The sequence below is a fragment of the Manihot esculenta genome, chromosome 8 (genome assembly GCF_001659605.2).
Source record: "Manihot esculenta cultivar AM560-2 chromosome 8, M.esculenta_v8, whole genome shotgun sequence".
Lineage (NCBI taxonomy): Eukaryota > Viridiplantae > Streptophyta > Magnoliopsida > Malpighiales > Euphorbiaceae > Manihot > Manihot esculenta.
In genome coordinates this window covers 35,638,781-35,654,866 of record NC_035168.2, presented here as the reverse complement: position 1 = coordinate 35,654,866, position 16,086 = coordinate 35,638,781, and positions in this window count along the sequence as shown.

Sequence of the window (16,086 nt, the reverse complement as noted above, 5' to 3'; positions counted from 1 at the left end):
TGGAGATGTCCGTTTAAAAAAAAATACTCTCCTAAGTTTTAAATTTATTTTATATATAAAATTTTACTAAAAATCTCTAGTTAAAAGAGAAGTATCGTTTTTAATTAGTTTAATTTATTTAGAAGTGAATAAAATTCGGTTTAAATTGAAAAAATAACTGAATTGAATTAATTTCAATTTCAATTTAATTTTTTATTATATTTTATTTATTTTAAATTTTATTTTAAAAATTTCAATTATTTCGATTCGATTTTAATAAGAAAATTTGATAAAATTAAATCGATTAAGGAGTAATAGTATATTATTTTTAATAATATAAAAGGTTATACTATAATTAAAATTAAAATACTTTAATTTAATTTTAAAATACTAAAATAAAATATAAAAAATAAAAAATTTATCAAAATTCAATTCATCAAATCAAAAGATAATTTAATTTAAATTGATTTTTACTCAAAATCACATTTCAATTTTTATAAATATTTATATTTTAATTTTTAATTTATTTAATTCAATTTAATTTTAAATTCAACCAATCCAATATTTAGTCCTAAATCCATCCATCGTTGACAATTCTACTGTTAAAATGGATACAAAATTGATGGGTCTTTTTAAGTTTAAAACTTACTTGGTAGATTTCCTTCCATGAACTCCATGTTTCACTGTCACCCAATTAAAATTCTCCATTACAATTTTTTTTTAAATTTCATGGTTCTCTTGTTTCCAACATTTTCCCAGCTGCAACTGACCCAAAAAGTATCGTGAATGTGAATTTATATTTATGTGAGATTTGGTAAAATCACTTGATGCAGATAATTTGATTCGATAAATAAATCAATGAATCGGTTTGATAAGATATGAATGATTTTAAAATTTTATATGAGTTTTTTTATATTCGATTTTGAGAAAGGGTATATAAAATATAAAAAATTGGTCAGAGGTTTATTGGAAATATTTCAGTGGACGCTCTTGACACTCAAATAGATCCGGACTTTTTAGAGTGATCCATTTAATGAAAAAATTACAAAGTGAAAAATGGAGAAGAAAAAGAGAAGGGAAAAGCTACAAAAAGAGAAAAGAAATAGGATGTGTCCTAGAGTATGTTCTTAGTGTGAGAGATTGTCTCCTTTTGTAACGCCCCGGAAATCCGGACCGCTACCGGCGCTAGGATCCAGATCGGCGTAAGGCCGCCGGGACCCGTAGCAAGCCTAACATACATCCTGTTTACCTGTTTAATCCCATACATGATCAACAAACATACATAAGAATTAAAAACTTTTCTTCTTCTTCATACACCAAACTCAACATGTGCATGCACTGTATTCATCATATACATAAACATTAATCCCTCTGTGGGATTTCATCACAGCCTCAATGGGCAATATATATCCTGTGTTGAGTTGGTTCACATATACATCATAACATAAGATCATGTACATACCAAGGGATTAACATATACTATGGTCAAGCACAGTTCTATCCTCAATAACATAATTACATAAACTTTACATTACATTCTTATCATTTTTCATGTCCACATACTCTAGCTATTACATACATATGACCTTTCTCTTCTTTTCTTCTCTATCACTCCCGTACCTGCAAACCTGGGGGTTAGGGGAGAGGGGTGAGCTAAAAGCCCAGTGAGCAGAAACTAAAAACATTATATTAAAGTTCATGCTTTCATGAAATGCATCATATCACAGACAATTCACATCAAGGGTGAACCTGTCACCAATTAGTCCCAACATAGTCTCGTGCCAGGCCGTAGCATGGGGTCCTGGTCTTCCTGTCATAACACATATTAAGTCTCGTGCCAGGCCGTAGCATGGGGTCCTGGTCTTCCTGTCATATCATATATAAACCCTCGTGCCAGGCCGTAGCATGGGGTCCTGGTCTTCCTGTCATATCATATATAAACCCTCGTGCCAGGCCGTAGCATGGGGTCCTGGTCTTCCTGTCATAACATACATAAAGTCTCGTGGACTAATTGGATCATACAGCATTCACCCACAACCACAAAATAAAATGCAATGCAACATATTCGTGAACTAATGCAATCAGCCTATTACATGTCATCATGATGCATGAAACATGCTCAAAACATTTAATTGCTTGATTTAAAACATTAAGCTTGTTTCCACTCACCTCTGGTTAGCTCTGACCAGACACTGAAGCAGCTCACTCACTGCTGGGGTCCTCGGTTCCTCAGGTCCGAACCTACACAGGTGGACTCCAATGAGGGACCAAACATATACAAACATAACTCTAATATATCCCCCAAAAACCCTCTAAAACATCATGAAAAACGTCACAGAAAATATGCATGAAATGGCTGAACAGGGCACCTTCGGCGGCACCTTCGGCGGCCGAAAGTCCTGGACAGAGACGAAACTCAGCTAGGTTCGGCGGCACCTTCGGCGGCCGAAAGTGCCAGACAGAGACGAAAGCCTCTTTTCGGGGGCACCTTCGGCAGCCGAAAGCTGCCTCCACAAGAGGGGTTCGGCGGCCGAAACTCCCTTCGGCTGCCGAACCTGGTTTCTGCCAAACGGCAGAAACTTGGTTCAAGTGAACCTCCTGCCTCCCAAAACCATAGATCATGCATATTTCTCAACTAAAACACCCATACAGGTTCCTAGGGGTCTCAAACATGTATATGCCCCATCTACAACACTTCATTCACACACAATCAAGCTACATTGCTCAAAACATCATCAAAACCCATAAACTCAACATATGTCCTAACATGCATTTCTACCCATAGATCTTACTTAAAACTTGTTTAAAACATAAAAAGGGTTCAAGATCGACCCTTACCTCTTGAAGAAACGAGAGGAAAGCGATCCTAGCTTGGAGATGGAGAGATTAAGCTCTTTGAACCTCCAAGCACTCAAAACTTGCTCAAAACTCACAAATCTTCAAAACAAAGTTATAAACTTGTTAAAACCATGAAAGATCTAGAGGAAACTCTCAAGATCGAGGGAGGAACGGTGGAGACTCACCTTGGCCGACAATGGGAGAGAAAAAGCTCGCCCGTGCGGACCAAGGGGACCCTTTTATAGTGGCTGGCCAGGCCACGTTCGGGGGCCGAATGTGCCTCCGCACCCATGCAATGTTCGGCGGCCGAACATAAGGTTCGGCGGCCGAACCTGCACTTCCCTCACTTAGACTTTCGGGGGCCTAACGTGCCTCCCAAAGTCCATACATGTTCGGCGGCCGAAAGTGAGTTTCGGCGGCCGAACCTGGGTTTTCCTCAAAAGATTTTTCATGCAAAAACTTATTTAAAAACACACTTAAAACCATTAAAAACATAAATTCATTTCATAAAAACATGTTTTTACCCCTTCTAGAGATTTCCGACAACCGAATTCCACCGGACGGTAGGAATTCCGATACCGGAGTCTAGCCGGGTATTACATTCTCCCCCCCTTAAGAACATTCGTCCCCGAATGTTCCTCAACTAATACATGCATATCATACACATAACATATACACATATAGCACATGGAACACATCTCAACTAACCTTAGAAGAGGTGGGGGTACTGCTGGAGCATGGACTCCCGGGTCTCCCAAGTACATTCTTCCATATTGTGGTGGTTCCAAAGGACTTTCACCATTGGGATTTCCTTGTTCCTCAACTTTCTGATCTGAGTGTCTAGAATCCGTACTGGCTGCTCTACATAAGTGAGATCCTCTTGGATCTCCACATCAGGCTCGCTAAGAACCTTGCCCGGATCTGACACGAACTTCCTCAACATGGAAACATGGAAAACCGGATGGATTCTCTCCATAGATGCAGGCAAGTCCAGCTTGTACGATACATTCCCAATCCTTTGCAGGACTTCAAAGGGTCCAATGTACCGCGGAGCTAGCTTACCCTTCTTACCAAACCGAACTACCCCTTTCATCGGAGACACCTTGAGCAGTACTAGATGCCCCTCCTGAAACTCTACCTGTTTCCTGCGGATGTCTGCATAGCTTTTCTGCCTGCTGGTGGCAGTCTTTATCCTTTCTCTGATCATGGGCACCACCCTGCTGGTAATTTCTACAAGCTCAGGCCCCGCTAAGGACCTCTCTCCTACCTCTTCCCAGCAAACGGGTGACCTGCACTTCCTCCCATATAAAGCTTCATATGGGGCCATCCCTATGCTAGCATGATAGCTGTTATTGTAGGCAAACTCCACCAAAGGTAGATGTTGCTTCCAAGAACCGCCAAAATCTAGCACACACATTCTGAGCATATCTTCTACGGTCTGGATGGTCCTCTCTGACTGTCCATCAGTCTGAGGGTGGAAGGCAGTACTGAAATCTAACCTGGTACCCATAGCACTCTGCAGACTCCGCCAAAACCTGGAGGTGAACTGGGGCCCTCTGTCTGACACTATAGATACCGGGACCCCATGTAACCTGACAACTTCATCCACATAAACCTGCGCTAACTTATCCACAGAGTAGTTGCTCCTAACTGGAATGAAGTGAGCAGATTTGGTGAGTCTGTCCACAATCACCCATATGGAGTCTAGTCTGTTGGATGTTGCCGGTAACCCCACTACAAAGTCCATAGCGATATTCTCCCATTTCCACTCTGGAATCGGCAGTGGGTTAAGCATTCCAGCCGGCTTCTGATGTTCCAGCTTCACCCTCTGACATATTTCGCAGGCTGACACGAACTGTGCCACTTCCCTCTTCATAGCTGGCCACCAATACACCCTCTTCAGATCTTGATACATCTTGGTGGCTCCAGGGTGAATGCTGTATCTTGCATTATGAGCCTCTCTCATAATGTCTCCTTTAAGCCCGATGTCATCTGGTACACATAGTCTATTCCCATAGCGGAGGATCCCCTTACTGTCGAATCTGAACTCACTATCTTTGCCTGTCTGAACAGTCCTGGCAATCTTCACTAACTCTGGGTCCTCATGCTGTTTCTGAGCCACCTGCTCTAGAAACACGGGTGTTACTTTCATCTGTGCAATCAAAGCACCTGTACCAGACAACTCCATCAGTAGACCCTCCTCAATGAGCTTATAAAATTCCTTCACCACCGGTCTCCTCTCTGCCGTGATGTGGGATAGACTGCCAAGTGATTTCCGGCTTAAGGCATCAGCTACTACATTAGCCTTACCCGGATGGTACTGTATCTTACAATCATAGTCACTGAGCAGTTCCACCCATCTCCTCTGCCTCAAGTTCAAATCTCTCTGACTCAAGATGTGCTGCAGGCTCTTATGATCTGTGAAGATCTCACATTTTACCCCATAGAGGTAATGCCTCCACATCTTGAGGGCAAAGATAACCGCTGCCATCTCCAGATCGTGTGTGGGGTAATTCATCTCATGCCTCTTTAGCTGTCTAGAAGCATAAGCGATCACCCTACCATTCTGCATCAACACACAACCCAAGCCTACTCTGGATGCATCACAGAACACTGTGAAGTCCTCATTGCTGGTTGGCAGAGCTAACACTGGTGCTGAAGTCAACCTCTTCTTGAGCTCTTCGAAGCTTTCCTCACACTGATCGGTCCAATCGAACCTCTGATTCTTTCTGGTCAATCTGGTTAAAGGAGCTGCAATTTTGGAGAAGTCCTGTACGAACCTCCTGTAATAACCAGCCAAACCCAAGAAACTTCTGATCTCTGTCACTGTGGTGGGTCTGGGCCAGTTAGTCACAGCCTCTACTTTCTTGGGGTCTACCTCTATTCCATTCTCTGACACTATATGCCCCAAGAATGAGATGCTCCTCAACCAGAACTCACACTTGGAGAACTTGGCGTACAAGCCATGTTCCCTCAAGGTCTGTAGAACTATCCTCAGATGATGGGCATGCTCCTCTGCATTCCTGGAATACACTAGGATATCATCTATGAAGACAATAACGAAGTGATCCAGGTATGGTCTGAATATTCTGTTCATGAGGTCCATGAATGCTGCAGGGGCGTTGGTTAACCCAAACGGCATTACAAGGAACTCATAGTGCCCATATCTGGTCCTGAAGGCCGTCTTTGGCACGTCCTCCTCTCTGATTCTCAACTGATGGTACCCGGATCTCAGATCTATTTTGGAGAAACAACCCGCTCCTGCTAGCTGGTCGAATAGATCGTCGATCCTTGGCAATGGGTACTTATTCTTGATAGTGACTTTGTTCAACTGCCTGTAGTCGATACAAAGCCTGAGGGATCCATCCTTTTTCTTCACAAAGAGTACTGGAGCACCCCAAGGTGAGGTACTCGGTCGGATGAAACCCTTGTCCACCAGTTCTTGCAACTGTTCCTTCAACTCTTTCATCTCAGCTGGTGCCATCCTGTAGGGAGGGATAGAGATAGGCCTAGTTCCAGGCATCAGCTCTATTTCAAACTCTATCTCCCTTGCAGGTGGTAGTCCTGGAAGCTCGTCTGGGAAAACATCTAAAAACTCATTGACCACTGGCACTGAGGCGGGCTCTCTAACCTGACTGTCTAGTTCCCTCACATGAGCCAAAAACCCCTGACATCCCCTCCTAAGCAACCTACGAGCCTGAAGAGCTGATATCAGACCTCTAGGTGTACCCCTCTTGTCTCCTCTGAAGACGACCTCTGACCCATCCTGACATCTGAACTTAACTACCTTGTCTCTGCAGTCCAAGGTAGCACCATGGGTAGATAGCCAATCCATCCCTAGAATGACGTCAAAGTCTGTCAAATCTAGAACCACAAGGTCGGCGGACAAGCATCTTCCCTCTATAAAAACTGGACTACACTGGCAGACTGCCTCTGCCACTGACGGGTCACACTTGGGTCCACTGACCCATAGGGGACACTCTAACCCAGAGACCATCAACCCTAACCTCTGAACGGCTCTCGGTGCAATAAAAGAATGAGATGCACCCGGGTCCATTAATGCACACACATCAGAACACCCAATGATGAGATTACCTGACACCACGGTGTTGGATGTGTTAGCCTCTTGCTGCGTCATGGTGAAGATCCTGGCTGGAGCTGACGGACCCTCACCTCTGAACCCTGCTGAAGAAGAGGCTGACCCTCTCCCTCTGCCTCTGCCACTGGCCTGTGCAGCAGCTGGAGCTACTGGCTGTGCCACACTTCCTGAAGCTGTCTGCTGTGTCTGTGCCATAGGAACTGCTTTAGGACATTGCCATGACATATGCCCCTCTTGCCCACATCTGTAGCAGGTCGTCGTCCCATACCGGCATAAACCCCTGTGTGGCCTACCACACTTCGCACAAGCTGCATTATCTGCCCCAGAACTAGAACTACTGCCAAATCCCAGACTAGACTTGACCTTGTTCCAGAACTTATTCTTCTTACCCTTGGGCTTACCCCATCTCTTACTGCCTGAAGCTGCTGCACTCAAGGTAGAGGGATCTAACCTTCCCCCACCCGGAGTTTTAGAACCAGAAGCTTGTGCCACTGTCTGTTTGACTGTCCCCTGAACGATGGCACTAGCCTCCATTCTCCTAGCCATGTCTACTATGGCGTGAAAACTCTCTCTATCTGCTGATTGTACCAAGGAGGAATACCTGGGATGGAGCTTCATGATATACCTCCTCGACTTCTTCTGGTCTGTGCTAAGGTCTTGCCCAGCAAATGGCAGCAACTCCATAAACCTGTCAGTATATTCATCTACACTCATCTCATCAGTTTGCCTCAACTGCTCGAATTCTATCATCTTCAATTCCCTTGAACTATCAGGGAAAGCCCATCCTGCAAATTCATTAGCGAACTCCTCCCACGATAGGCTATCCACCCTTGGCTTCACATAGTTTTTGAACCACTCACGGGCCTTTTTGCATTTCAAGGTGAAACCAGCCATCTGAATGGCTCTACTATCATCAGCTCCGATCTCTTCTGTGATCATCTTGACCTTCTCCAAATATACAAACGGGTCATCACCTGACTCAAACTGGGGAGCACCCAACTTCATGTAATCTGTCATTTTAGCCTTACTTCCCCCAGATGAGCTAGGCTGAGGTATCTGGGTATCTGGGCATGTAGGTGCTGGTGGTGGAGGAGGTACAGCATCCCCAGGGGTAGGGTTTGCTGGATTTGGATAGTATGGTGGAGGTGGGTACATTGGGTACTGTGGATATGGTGGGTAGTATGGTGGGTATGGCATCTGTGTGGAATAAGGGTTAAAACTAGGGTAATCCGATGTACCTCCCATCGAATACCCGGGATGTTGTGAGAAAGGTGGGTAGTGAGGTAGCTGTACAAATCCCGAGGCCTGAGTGCCTCCTTGGGATTCTCCCATCCCTTCTTCTGACATACTGACTCCCAAACTGCCATCCCTCCTCTGTTCTACGTCCATCTGATCCCCCATATCCTCTGACATACCTCCCTGCACTGTTCCTCTGACTGATCTGCTTCTTCCCAGATCTAAAGACCTTCTAGGGTCTCTCACTGCTCGGTCCCTGTTGGACCTACTTGACATTGCCCTAGGCAATGTTGAAGGACGGGCATCAGTGCCCTCGTCCTGAGGTGGCATTCCAGTCAATCGCGCAGATCGACGGGTTCCTCTCATCCTGTTTTCCGAGAAACAGTAAACATCACATAAACATTAGCATTAAATGGTTCATGTCGGCAAACATGAACCTCACAGCTACATTACACACATAGCATATCATCATGGTATATCATACAATCATACAAGACAGGACTCCACATCCTATCCTAGTGGACATGACTTTTCCTATTGTGCTTGACCTTCTATAACATCTATGAGCCCGACACTCTAGGTCCGACCATATGAACCTAGGGCTCTGATACCACTCTGTAATGCCCCGGAAATCCGGACCGCTACCGGCGCTAGGATCCAGATCGGCGTAAGGCCGCCGGGACCCGTAGCAAGCCTAACATACATCCTGTTTACCTGTTTAATCCCATACATGATCAACAAACATACATAAGAATTAAAAACTTTTCTTCTTCTTCATACACCAAACTCAACATGTGCATGCACTGTATTCATCATATACATAAACATTAATCCCTCTGTGGGATTTCATCACAGCCTCAATGGGCAATATATATCCTGTGTTGAGTTGGTTCACATATACATCATAACATAAGATCATGTACATACCAAGGGATTAACATATACTATGGTCAAGCACAGTTCTATCCTCAATAACATAATTACATAAACTTTACATTACATTCTTATCATTTTTCATGTCCACATACTCTAGCTATTACATACATATGACCTTTCTCTTCTTTTCTTCTCTATCACTCCCGTACCTGCAAACCTGGGGGTTAGGGGAGAGGGGTGAGCTAAAAGCCCAGTGAGCAGAAACTAAAAACATTATATTAAAGTTCATGCTTTCATGAAATGCATCATATCACAGACAATTCACATCAAGGGTGAACCTGTCACCAATTAGTCCCAACATAGTCTCGTGCCAGGCCGTAGCATGGGGTCCTGGTCTTCCTGTCATAACACATATTAAGTCTCGTGCCAGGCCGTAGCATGGGGTCCTGGTCTTCCTGTCATATCATATATAAACCCTCGTGCCAGGCCGTAGCATGGGGTCCTGGTCTTCCTGTCATATCATATATAAACCCTCGTGCCAGGCCGTAGCATGGGGTCCTGGTCTTCCTGTCATAACATACATAAAGTCTCGTGGACTAATTGGATCATACAACATTCACCCACAACCACAAAATAAAATGCAATGCAACATATTCGTGAACTAATGCAATCAGCCTATTACATGTCATCATGATGCATGAAACATGCTCAAAACATTTAATTGCTTGATTTAAAACATTAAGCTTGTTTCCACTCACCTCTGGTTAGCTCTGACCAGACACCGAAGCAGCTCACTCACTGCTGGGGTCCTCGGTTCCTCAGGTCCGAACCTACACAGGTGGACTCCAATGAGGGACCAAACATATACAAACATAACTCTAATATATCCCCCAAAAACCCTCTAAAACATCATGAAAAACGTCACAGAAAATATGCATGAAATGGCTGAACAGGGCACCTTCGGCGGCACCTTCGGCGGCCGAAAGTCCTGGACAGAGACGAAACTCAGCTAGGTTCGGCGGCACCTTCGGCGGCCGAAAGTGCCAGACAGAGACGAAAGCCTCTTTTCGGGGGCACCTTCGGCAGCCGAAAGCTGCCTCCACAAGAGGGGTTCGGCGGCCGAAACTCCCTTCGGCTGCCGAACCTGGTTTCTGCCAAACGGCAGAAACTTGGTTCAAGTGAACCTCCTGCCTCCCAAAACCATAGATCATGCATATTTCTCAACTAAAACACCCATACAGGTTCCTAGGGGTCTCAAACATGTATATGCCCCATCTACAACACTTCATTCACACACAATCAAGCTACATTGCTCAAAACATCATCAAAACCCATAAACTCAACATATGTCCTAACATGCATTTCTACCCATAGATCTTACTTAAAACTTGTTTAAAACATAAAAAGGGTTCAAGATCGACCCTTACCTCTTGAAGAAACGAGAGGAAAGCGATCCTAGCTTGGAGATGGAGAGATTAAGCTCTTTGAACCTCCAAGCACTCAAAACTTGCTCAAAACTCACAAATCTTCAAAACAAAGTTATAAACTTGTTAAAACCATGAAAGATCTAGAGGAAACTCTCAAGATCGAGGGAGGAACGGTGGAGACTCACCTTGGCCGACAATGGGAGAGAAAAAGCTCGCCCGTGCGGACCAAGGGGACCCTTTTATAGTGGCTGGCCAGGCCACGTTCGGGGGCCGAATGTGCCTCCGCACCCATGCAATGTTCGGCGGCCGAACATAAGGTTCGGCGGCCGAACCTGCACTTCCCTCACTTAGACTTTCGGGGGCCTAACGTGCCTCCCAAAGTCCATGCATGTTCGGCGGCCGAAAGTGAGTTTCGGCGGCCGAACCTGGGTTTTCCTCAAAAGATTTTTCATGCAAAAACTTATTTAAAAACACACTTAAAACCATTAAAAACATAAATTCATTTCATAAAAACATGTTTTTACCCCTTCTAGAGATTTCCGACAACCGAATTCCACCGGACGGTAGGAATTCCGATACCGGAGTCTAGCCGGGTATTACACCTTTTTTATTGGATCAGTGGTACTTATATCTTTTATCGTTATAACACTCTTATGTCATATTTCATAGGACTGAATTGAAGTGTTCTTTCGAAGGTATACAAAACTGTTTATTAATGGTAGACGATTTATTAATAAATATATAACCGATTAGTTCATATCTTGTTTATTGTGCTCATCACATTAGCCTATTTTACCGCATGCACATTTATAATTCTGATAGCGCACTAGAGAGACTGTCAATACATAGTAAGTCTTATCAAATTATACTATGCTCGATTTGCATTGAGGTGAATTCCGCTATTTATTTATAATTGATTAAACTTACATCCAATATCAAATTTTGAAGGATTTGTTAATCTGTTATAAATTTTGATAAAATTAGAGGTGTTATTTTAATGTTTACATCTCATAAATTAAATTTTTTGTTATTCAATTTATGAAAGTTTTCTAAATTTCATATATACATATAGTAATATGGAGGAGTGCTGATATTTATATACTATCCGTAGAATATTTAAATACATCTAAAAATTTCTCCACAAGGATATATAATGTTTTTCGTTTAGTAGAAATAGTGCAATTTGACCAACTGATTGAAGTTGATAATGATATAACAAAATTGACGTAATATTTATGACATAAATTTGATAAAAAATCAAAAAGAAAAGGTTAATGGGTGAGGTGAAATGCTACTAAAGAAAGGGAATCACATCTACATCGGGAGTCTCTCCTTTCTATCCCTAAGCCAACAATCTCCTCCGTCCCCCCCTCTCTTTCTCTATCCCTGTCTGTCTAATTAAAAAAAACTTGCGTCCAACACGCAACCCTAACGTGCAATTTCTTACTTTTGCTGTTTCATCCAATCTTCGTTTCCCATGCCATAAAATCCCCACCATTCAATCTTTCTCCTGTCATCATTGCCTGCTCAAATGCCATCACTTCTCAATTAATAAATTTTCATTATTAACTCTCTCTGACATTTCCCCATTTTTTAAATTTCACCATATATTAATTCAATCTCACCATCCCCATTCTGCAAACATGTAAATGCTATAAAATTTCTTTAAATGTATCAATGTGACAACTCTTGGGAAAATTTTTTAATATTAATTTGGTATTGTTTCATTTCTTCTAATTAAAGCATGTAATGGCAGCAGGAAAACAAAGAATTTTCTACAGATTTTGGAGCCATAATGATTCTGCTGAAGCTGTAATTTGGGGTTAAAAAAAGAGGATTTGGTCTATTTGGCGGCAGAAAGTATCTTCTAGAGAAATAATTTTTAGATTAATATTGTAAATCAAACAGTTGATCAATACCGGTAAGAATAAGATTCACCGGCTCCTCTCTCTCTCTCTCTCTCTCTCTGTCAATTTGAAGGTCAAATCCCACGTTCTTCAAAATTCTATCCCCACCTTCCTCTTCTCGCTTGTTTGACATACCAAGTGGAGGACCTTCTTGCTTATCCACTTCTCATTGGTCAGTGTTTTTCACCTTCTTCGAGAAAGAGTGGTAGTACATATTGTTATTTTTTAAAAATTTTTCACTTGATGATGCATTAACGACGGTCATGGCTTTTTCTACACAGCAATTCTTGAAATGCCTTGTTAGATTGCTTTCTCTCCTGTTGGTCTCTTTAAAAATTGCCCACTCAAATACTCAATCTCACTCTCTCTCTCTTTCACAAGAAGTTGTATATAAATGCACGAGCAAGTCAGCTTCTTTGCTCCTGTGAATTAGAGTTATAGAGAAGAAGCGCATGCATGCATATACTATAACGGGGAGTAGCTCTTGCTGGAGAAGCAGGGCACGTGCAATTTCTCTCGAAATTGCACGTGCTCCCCTTCTCCAACATGGGTTTCTCACCCTTCATTGATCTCCTTCTCTTTCCAGCACACAGCTCTGTAATTAACCAGGCAATAATGCTAAAGGTAAGGTTTGTTTTTTCACTATTCATTTCTTCTGGTTTCGCCATGCAAATTGGCCTCCTTGTTTTTGAACCAACTTAGAGATGTTGCAGTGCGAATATGGAAGTAAAATATGGTGAGGCAATGTCGTTTCGGTAGCATATATCACTCCTTCTTTAACTCTCTGTGTCACTGAAGGCTTACACATTAACTGCAATTGATGTCATGTTAATTTTTTTTTAAAAAAAAAACCCAGGGAAAGAAAATAGAATCTTTTCTTTTCTTGACGTGGAGATGAAGGATGTTGTTGTACGTACGGTTCTCTAGTACTTCAAATAATCCTAGCGACTGGTTCAAGAAAACCAGTGCAGTTTTCTCTTTCTTGTTACTTCCTTCTTCTTTCAGCAATTCTTTCTCCTTTCTCTTTTTTCCTTGTAAAGGCAATATGTCAATAATGCTTAATCTCTTATTATTATTATTATTTTTGTTGTTCACACAACGATGCAATATGCAAGGCCTCAAGCTATACAGGCAAGATGTTCAGAGTTATTTTTCCTTTTCAAAAACAGATAATTATATATATATATATATATTTAAGTAAATATCTCCCCTAGAAAATAATAGGAGCCACTTAATATCAAGTCTGGCTAATATGAGAGGATTCGGTTCTACTGTCCTGATCTCATTTTTTCTAAAAAAAATTAAATATATAATTATATTTTATTATATTTAAGAGTTATAATTTATAAAATGTATATATTAAATAATTATATTTTTGCAAAGAATAAAAATAAAAAATTAATAAAAAATCAGATACTAATTATTTTTTTATAAAAATTAAGAGTCAAATTATGTATTTAGCCGAAAATTAGAGTATGGAAAGGTCATCTAATTATTTAATATCCAAACATGTGGGAGTTATACATAGATAATTTTTTTTTTTTCTGATAAATACCAGGATGATGATGCACGCATACAAATTGTACTTGTACGACATTGCAATGGCCCAAGTATGTGAGTCTCTCTTTTTCTGCTTTGGTCACGCATGGTTCAAGCAGGCATACCCGAACCTGTCCCAAGTGGCAGGAACAAAGCAGAAATATAAAAAATAACAAATAAAAACTGGATGATGATGATGTAAGTGTTGACGGAAGTAAAGATTTGGCAGTCAGAAGAGAAGAGTAAGTGGTAGCTAGTCCAGATTTGCCTTAAAAAGTGGGGGGGGTTTGTTCCTAATCTGCAAGCAAAACCCAAGAAGATTTTTCAAAGTTAAATTGATGGGGTGTTGGAAATTGAAATGGGGGGATATAGCTAGATAAGTGTTGACTGGGGACAGTGGCTGAATTGAAGAAGATCCTTAAAATGCAAGCAATGGTTAAGCAAACAACAACATGACAGTGTCTGAGAGATGGAAAGGAATATATATATATCTGTGAGTGGAAGAGTATAGGGACGTTCACGCAATGCACGAATCTCTAGACTTGAAAAAAACTTGGGCTTAGACATGATTATGTCACCTTTTGACAGAGTATTATACTCCATTTCGATTCTTAAGGAGAAAATTAAAAACAACCTTGCTCTCTTCTCCTTCACCTGATCGCGTAATCCTTTCTCCAAATATTTGGTGTTATCAAACTATCAGAGTCTTTTCACAAGTTATAAATAGTTGAGAAAACCGATAACATATAAAAAATGATATCTCTAAGATTGTAATATATGTATACAAAAATTAAAAAAAATTTCATTTTATTGAATTGGACAATAAAAAATTCGATCTATTGATTATAAAAAATTAAATCAGTAACCCTTTTGAATTTATTAAGACTCAAAATGAACAGACCGATCTTCTTAAATATTGGAGAGGATAGACAAACCGATTTCCTCAAATATTAGAGAGGACAGATCGAAGAGAACAGACAAATTGACCTCCTCAAAAACCCGTATTATAATAAGGCTTTGAACGTCGACATGACTGACTTCAGTAATCAAAAGGAGCTTGTTTTTATGTAGGTCGAATGAGTCCAGCACGACCTGATGAAACCAGTGTAAAGATACCGATCTCATATGAGTTGGTCGTCTCCTTAGTACAACACAGGATTCATAAACGCGCATGTAAAAGGTATGAATCGGCCAGCTCGGCATTTATTGTCTTATAGCCCATAATTAATATATTGTGTCGACACACCTATACAAAGACATTCTTGCCCTATTAAAAGGGGATATGACACCACATCAGAGGTATTAACTTTATTCAAAAGTATTTATACACCGAACTAACTCTAAAAAAGGGATCTCTCCTTCTCTGAAAGGGACTTATCTCTCTCTCTCAGTCACACAGAGGGAACCTTAAATTACTATTCTCTTCTCTTCTCTTCTCTATTTTACTTAACTTAACTCCGCTAAGTTCTCATATCTGATTTGAGCGTCGGAGGTTTCCATTGGGAACTCCCCCGGTAGACCCCTGACTGTCTTCTTCATCTTATAGAACCCCTTCCTCAAAGCCAAGCATGGAGAGACCCAATGAATCGATCACAAATTGATGATCAACCTAGCGAATTAGACATCTGCCCAGGTGTTCTCATTTGGACTCCCCACCAGATCTTAACATTATCAAGTTGGTGTCGTCTATGAGAACGAAGGAGACTATCTTGTCGCTAGAGTTTCCAAACAAAATCCATTGAAATTCACATGGAAAATCAAGAAAAGCTAATAGCCAAATAGTAAAAAAGGATCAAAGGGAAGAGAGATAGTGAAAGACTCAATAATCGCTAATGACATCTAAAAATCATACGGTGAAAGTCCAACGCCGATGTGAGAAGGGAATGTAGCACAAGGGCAATTCGTCCGGCATGAAAGAGAGGTGACATGCACGAGTTAACTAAACTACACAGTTATCTATTTAGTTCAAGGTATTTTTATCATCATGACTAGTTTTAAACAATAGTCCTTCTAAATATATGCTTGGCCATGATAATATTTTAGAAACAGTTTAAAAAACTTTCATTGGTGATTAATATTGGTCTGAATTCCTTAAAAATGGTATTATTTGCTTAAGCATACTGTTATAAGAATTAAAAGCTGTAGAATGATTTATGCATGAGAAATATTATTTATTAGATTCTTT